This window comes from Lagenorhynchus albirostris, chromosome 12 (assembly GCF_949774975.1).
Source record: "Lagenorhynchus albirostris chromosome 12, mLagAlb1.1, whole genome shotgun sequence".
In the NCBI taxonomy this organism is placed as follows: Eukaryota; Metazoa; Chordata; class Mammalia; order Artiodactyla; family Delphinidae; genus Lagenorhynchus; species Lagenorhynchus albirostris.
The window spans coordinates 83,382,724-83,390,890 of record NC_083106.1 but is presented as its reverse complement, the minus strand read 5'-3'; positions in this window follow the sequence as shown (position 1 = coordinate 83,390,890).

Sequence of the window (8,167 nt, the reverse complement as noted above, 5' to 3'; positions counted from 1 at the left end):
CATGCATAATGTTTAGGAAAAATCATTTTAGAAGTCAAAGTCCCTTTTTTCAGTCTTCTATTATTTGTCTTAGCCTGGTATTCTATGTATATCTGTCGTGTCTTCCAATGTCCTCTGCCTTTGATTGTCTACACTTATCACCCACTTCAGCCAAATTCTTTTATTCTTCATGAGGTGGGCATTGTTGGTCTTTCCTACTTCTTTTCTTTACATTTGATCACATTTTTTGTAGCTATTTCTCCTGACAAGGCCATTTTTTTCCACTGGCTTAACCTAAATCCTGCTTATCCCACCTTCCCTGTGGAGTCTTCCCTGGAACTTCAAATTAGGCTATCCTTCTCCCTTTCAAATTCAGGCTGCATTTCTGTCTCTGTTGTAGGGATGCTAATACTGTTTACTGCAATGTTTTCTCTTTTCTTAAACATTTATTTTGTTATTTCCTTTAATTATATCCCTTCTTCCCAAAGAGATTAAAATCTTCTAAGGGCAGGAATGTAGCTCAGATGACATCAAGCACAGTCTTTTGAACTTATCAGGTGTTTAATGAATGGATAGTACAGTGTTGATTAATTAACTAGCAAGGTTAAGTGAATCTGAGATTAGTTTGGAAAGCAGAGAAAATTTTTAAACACTTAATATGTACCTGTTAATAATATAAGGTGGGAGAATTAAATACTCCTATATTTATGAAATAAGGAATGGTTTACAAAAACATAATTTTAGTTTGTAACTTCCTTATGCTAAATAATGTACCATTAGGTAACAATTTCGTTTACATATAGTCAGCTAAATAGCACAATCACTAGAAACCCCTTTAGGTTACTTTTTTTTTTTTTTTTAAATAATTAAGGGGCCTGCTATTTTGGTAAAGTTTTTTTTTTTTTTTAGAAGATATTGGGGGTAGGAATTTATTTATTTATTTTTGCTGTGTTGGGTCTTCGTATCTCTGCGAGGGCTTTCTCTAGTTGTGGCAAGCGGGGGCCACTCTTCATCGCGGTGCGTGGGCCTCTCACTATCACGGCCTCTCTTGTTGCAGAGCACAGGCTCCAGACGCGCAGGCTCAGTAGTTGGGGCTCACGGGCCTAGTTGCTCCACGGTATGTGGGATCCTCCCAGACCAGGGCTTGAACCCGTGTCCCCTGCATTAGCAGGCAGATTCTCAACCACTGCGCCACCAGGGAAGCCGCCCTTTAGGTTACTATTAATCTTGATTGTCTCATAGTGTAAAGTAAAGTATCATTTTTGTTTATTGGGCATTTCATCTGTTGTCTACTCAGGCAGTTATTGGCTCCTGTATAAACAGACAAGGGCTATCCCCAAACCTACCTTAAACCATTATTCTTTTCTTGCTGTTTTGACACACCCATCCACAATGGTAATAACCTATCCCTCTGCATAATTGTGTAGTTGATAGCTGATCAAGCTCATGGGTTTTAACTTCTGTGTACAAATACTTACTCCAGAGTACCCTAGACTACCATATTTCTCTGAACTCCTTCTGCATCTCACCCTATGCCTTCACTAAAAATCTATACATTCAATTAAATGTCTCTTATGTTCTTATTAGCAGCAGGATACTGGACTAGCTGTTGCCAGTGAATCTCCTGCTGTGTCAAAATATTTAATGTCATAAAATGTTAATTGTTTGATCAAGCTATTCTACTCTAGATTTTATGCTGAGGAAACAATCAGAATTAGGCAATAACATTCATGTACAAAGATGTTCATTATAGCATTATTTGGAAATGTCCAAATATTGAAATCAAAGCAAGCAATATATTACATTTTCATAAACAAGAATAACATATCAACATTAAAGAATATTGGAAAAGGATATTTAATGACAAGCATAAATGGATACCACATATTGTGATATGACATTATTTATTAAATCATTTAGCCAAGCATATTTATGATCACATGCAATATGTCACACATAATTCAAGGCTCTGGTTACATAGCATAAACAAACAAATAAGCCCCTACCCATGTGAATCTCATATTCTCACAGTAAAAGTAGATAATAAAATGATAAGCAAATATAGCTATATTATAAAGAATCAGATAGTGGCAAACAGGATAATGGGTAGCCTGATTCAGTTACTATTTTTAAGGATGGTCAAGGAAGATAAAATCAATCAAGTGAATATCTGAGAAAAAACACTTCAGACAAAGCAAATATTAAAACCTTGATATTGGGATGTGTTTGACATTGAGTGTAGTTGGCATTCAAGATGAATAAATGAAAGGAAAAAGAAATCTTTGTTCACTTTTGGTGGGATATAAATTGGTACAGCCACAATGGGACAAAGTATGGAAGTTCTTCAAAAGATTAAAAACAGAACCATCATACAATCCAGGTACTCCACTTCTGGGTATTTATATGAAGAAAACAAAAACATTAATTCAAAAAGATATATGCACCCCAATGTTCATTGCAACATTATTTACAATAGCCTAGATATTAAAGCAACCTAAGCGTCCATCAGCAGAATAGATAAAGAAGATGTGGTACATATATTCAATGGAATATTAATCAACCAGATAAAAGAATGAGATCGAGCCATCTGTAAAAACATGGATGGACTTGGAGGGTATTATGCTAAGTGTTGTAAGTCAGGCAGAGAAAGACCAATACCATATGATTTCACTTGTATGTGAGATATAAAAAGAAAAATTTAAAAAACCCAAAGTAATAGAAAAAGAGAACAGATTTGTGGTTACCAGCAGCAGGGGGTGGGGAGAAGGGAAATTCAAGGAAAGTGGTCCAAAGGCACAAATTTCCAGTTATAAGTATTTGGGATATAATGTACAGCATAATGACTATAGTTAACAGTACTATATGTGTTAACTATAAAAAAAAATTTAAGAAAATAAATCCTGAGTCATCATCCCAAAGGGAAAAAATATCTTTTTGCTGTTTCTTTGTACTTTATCTATAAGGGATACTGTATGCTAACCAAACTTACTGCAGTAATCCTTTCATCATATATATGTCAAACCATTGTGCTGTAGACCTTAATCTTTTTTTTTTTTTTTTTTTTTGCGGTGCACGGACCTCTCACTGTTGTGGCCTCTCCCCTCGCGGAGCACAGGCTCCGGACACGCAGGCTCAGCGGCCATGGCTCACGGGCCCAGCCGCTCTGCGGCATGTGGGATCCTCCTGGACCACGGCACGAACCCGTGCCCCCCGCATTGGCAGGCAGACTCTCAACCACTGCGCCACCAAGGAAGCCCGACCTTAATCTTATACAGAGATTTATGTCAAATGTATCTCAATGAAACTGAAAAAAAAGTGAATCATAATTTTTTAAATTTTATTTTTAAAAGTAGAAAGAAATTCATTCTGCCCAACTTGTTTTCCAGCTACCCAGTTCCTTTACCTAAAGGCAAACACTGTTACAGAGTTTTTTAATAACCTCCTAATGAAAATCTGTGTGTGTGTGTGTGTGTGTGTGTGTGTGTGTGATGCCTAGTATATGACTTTTGATTTAAATATACTATTTTATTTAATCATCATAAATACTCATGATATGCTTATTGCATTACTCTCATTTTAGAGAGGAAGAGACAGAGGTTCATAGAGATTTAACACTTTACCAGAGGGGCACAGCTAAATAAGATAAAATCTAAAACTGACTTCAAATCTAAATAAGTGACTTCTGATTATTAACAATGTGTCAATGTAGTTTTATCAATGTTTTGTGTTATAGTTCGTTATGCCAAAATAATAACAGGTAAAACTCCTTATGTATGTTTGGTCACATATATACAGCACAACAGAAATACTTGCAGGTGCAAATATTCTCTGAAACTCCAATTTTAATTAATCATGTTTCAGTTTGTTGAAATATGTATTTAAGTATTTTCAGGAAAAAAATGCTGCTGGCATCTTTACAGATAATCAAACTGGAAATAGCTGTCTGAAAGTGGTTTATAATAATAGCAATTACTATTCCTTCTCTGTTAACTATGCCATGTTTTATTAAGCACTTTAGTTTTTAAAAAAGTCACATCTTACACAGCCTTGTGTGGTAAGAAATATGATTATCCACATTTAACAGTTGAGAATCAAAGGCTTAGAAAACTAAGTAACATATAATGAAAGCAAAAGCTCATATTTCTGCCCATGTCTCCACACCAACATTTACTTTTCTTGTCATTTTTGATAATAACTATTTAGAAAGGTGTGACGTGATACCTCACTGTAGTTTTGATTTTATTTCCCTGATGATTGGTGATGTTGAGCACCTTTTCTTGTGCCTGGTAGCCACCTGGATGTCTTCTTTGGAAAAATTTCTACTCAGTTCCTCTGCCTACAGTAAGTCCCCTACATACAAACGAGTTCCATTCTGAGAGTGCATTCATAAGTCTAATTTGTTCGTAAGTCCAACAAAGTTAGCCTAGGTACCCAACTAACACAATCGGCTATATAATACTGTACTGTAATAGGTTTATAATACTTTTCACACAAATAATACATAACAAACAAACACAAAAATAAAGAAACCTTTTTAATCTTACAGTACAGTACCTTGAAAAGCACAGTAGTACAGTACAACAGCTGGCATACAGGGGCTGGCATCAAGTGAGCAGGCAAGAAGAGTTACTGACTGGAGGAGGGAGAGGAGGTGGGAGATGATAGACCTGAAGGATCATCAGCAATAGCTGATGGAGAGCAAGTTGCAATTTCACTCACGCCTGACATTGATGGCACAGGTTCTGGTTCCTTTGGATTCAATTCTATCTACCCTCTTGAAAAAAATGATCCAGTGATGTCTGGGTAGTAGCTCTATTTTTCTCATCATAGATGAAATGGTAGCACTAGATTGCATTCTGAATGGCTGCTGCAACCTTCATGTACCGTCCTACATTCAGGTCCTGTGCCTCAAAAACTAACAGTGCCTCCTCAAATAAAGAAAATTCGCCTTGCCATTTCCTGCATCGTGAATCTCTTCGGTTCTGCAGTTACTTCTTCTTCCTCTTTTCTTTCTTTGTCCTTTCTCTGGGCTTCAATTCCATCAGGTCTTCATTAGTAAGCTCCTTGTGTTTCACAGCAAGGAGTTCCATGAAGTTATCCTCTTGCAGATCTAGCTCCAGCTTCTTGCTGAGGGTCACTACGTTGCTGAAGACCTATTTGGACTCCCCACCCACCTGCTCAAATCCACAAAAATTGTGAACAAAGTGCAGGTAAAGGTACTTCCAAACTCCATTCATGGTGATGGCCATAAATTCAGGCTAAGCAAAATCAAAAATTTTTATAGCTTTGTAGATGCTATAGTCCTTCCAAAATTGTTGCAAGTTTGTTCCTGACTTGTCACTCACCTTTACTGTCTGACAAAAAGTGTGATGTAAATAATATTTCTTGAAAGTTGCTATAACTCCCTCGTCCATAGGTTGGGTGAGTGATGCAGTATTCAGTGGCAGATGCACTACTTTGATGTTGGGATGAAAGTCGTCCAAGAATGGGGGGTTGCCCAAAGCACTGTCAGGCAGCAAAATAACATTGACTGGGACATCCTTCTCCAAGCAATATTTCTCTACCTCTGGGATGAAGTTGTGGAAAAACTGGTCCTGGAAAATGGCCTGTGTAACCCAGGCTTTGGGGTTACTCTTCCACACAATAGGAAGAGAGCCTTTGGCTATGTTTTTAAGGGCTCTTGGGTTCTCTGAATGATAAACTAAGAGAGGCTTCAGTTTCATATCACCAGAAGCCTTGCCACCATACAACAGATTTAGTCTCTCCTTTGCTGCTTGCCATCAACTTTTCCTCCTTACTGATGTAACTTCAGTCTGACATCCTCTTGCAGTACAGTCCTGTCTCATCCACATTAAAAATCTGCTCGTGGGCTTCACTGGTGGTGCAGTGGTAAGAATCCGCCTGCCAATGCAGGGGACACAGGTTCAAGCCCTGGTCCGCGAAGATCCCACATGCCACGGAGCAAAAAAGGCCCACGAGCCACAACTACTGAGCCCACGTACCACACCTACTGAAGCTCACACGACTAGAGCCCATGCTCCACAACGAGAAGCCACCACAATGAGAAGCCCACACACAACAACAAAGAGTAACCCCTGCTCACCACAACTAGAGAAGACACAATGCAGCCAAAAATAAATAAATAAATAAATTTATTTAAAAACCTGCTCGGGTAAATATGTGCCTTCATCAACAATTTCTCCACGTGTTTCAGGAATTTCCTGGGCAGCTACCATATCTGCACTTGCTGCCTCTTCACTTACTTTTACGTTGTGATGTTTGGCTCTAGCTTTGAACCAATGAAACCAGCCATGGCTGACATTAAGAGATGCTCTCTCTGATTCTTTGCCGTGTTTCTTCTACAAGTGTTCATAAAGACCTTTAGCTTCCTCTTGAATCAGCATTAAGCTGAGGTGGGACTTGATGATGATCCTGCATCCACACAATGAGTAGTTTCTCCATACCCTACACCACTTTTCCACACTTCTTCGATATTATTGTCAACATCATCAGCACAGCACACTTCACCTATTCCATAACCTTGTCCTTGTTCTTTAGAATCTTGCCGATGGTTGAATGATTCATGTTATAAGAATGAGAGGCGTGGACGATCTTTTTGCCTCACTCTGCTCTCTCAAGTATTTTCACTTTTTTTTCCCATGGTTATTGTTTGGTGCTTTTTAGCAGTACCAGCTACATCACTGCTGCTTTTACGCTTACTTCCAGACATCCTGGGCTTGAAATAAGGATACAGTACTACTGTACTCTATACGGTACTGTACAGTAAAGTACACAAAAGCGCAACCACTTGTAGAGGATGCAAAGAGACAATGTATGCCAGACATGTGAACTAACTTACATGTTTGGACATGCGAAAGCACATTCACATCTTTGAAAGGTCGCAACTTGAAAGTTCATATGTAGGGGCCTTACTGTATTTTTAAATCAGATACTTTGTTTCATTGATATTGAGATGTATGAGTTCTTTATATATTTTGGATATAAACCCCTTACGAAATATATTATTTGCAAATATTTTCTCCCATTTAATACATTGCCTTTTCATTTTGTGGATGGTTTCCCTTGCTGAGCAAAAGCTTTTAGTTTAATGTGGTCCCATATGTTTATGTTTACTTTTGTTGCCCTTGCCTGAGGAGATGAATCCAAAAAACTACTGATAAGACCAATGCCAAGGAGTGTAATGTTTATATTTTCTTCGGGAGTTTCATGGTTTCTGGACTTACATTTAAGTCTTTAATAAATGTTGAGTTTATTTCTGTGTCTGGTGTGGGAAAATGGTCTAGTTTCATTGTGTCACATGTATGTCTCTAGTTTTCCCAACACCGTTTATTGAAGAGACTGTCTTTTCCCCATTATATATTCTCACCTCCTTTGTCATAGATTAATTGACCATATAAGTGTGGGTTTATTTCTGGACTCTCTATTCTGTCCCATTGATCTATGTGTCTGTTTTTTATGCCAATATCATACTACTGTGATTACTGTACCCTTGTAGTATAATTTGAATCAGGGAGTGTGATACCTCCAGCTTTATTCTTCTTTCTCAAAATTATTTTGGATATTCAGAGTTTTTTGTGTTTCTATACAAATTTTAAAATTATTTGTTTTAGTTCTATGTGAAATGCTATTACTATTTTGATAGGGATTTTGTTGAATCTGCAGATTGCCTTGAATAGTATGGTCATTTAAAAAATGTTCTTCTGATTCATGAGCACAGTATATCTTTCCATTTATTTGTGTCACTTCAGTGTCTTTCATCAATATCTTATAGTTTTCAGAGTACAGGTCTTTAACCTTCTTGGTTAGCTTTAGTCCTAGGTATTTTACTCTTATTGATACAATTTTAAATGGTATATTTTCCTTAATTTTCTTTGTGATAGTTTGTTATTAGTATATAGAAACACAACATAGTTTTTTTATACCAATTTTGTATCCTGAAAATTAACCAAATTCATTTATTTGTTCTAATAGTCTTTTGGTGCAGTTCTTGGGGTTTCTATACACAGAGTCATGTCATCTGCAAAGAGTGACAGTTTTACTTCTTCCTTTCCAATTTGGATTCCTGTTGTTTCTTTTTCTTCTCTGATTTTTGTGGCTAGGACTTCCAATACCACGTTGAATACAAGTGGCAAGAGTGGACATCTTTGTCTTGTTCCTGATCTTAGAG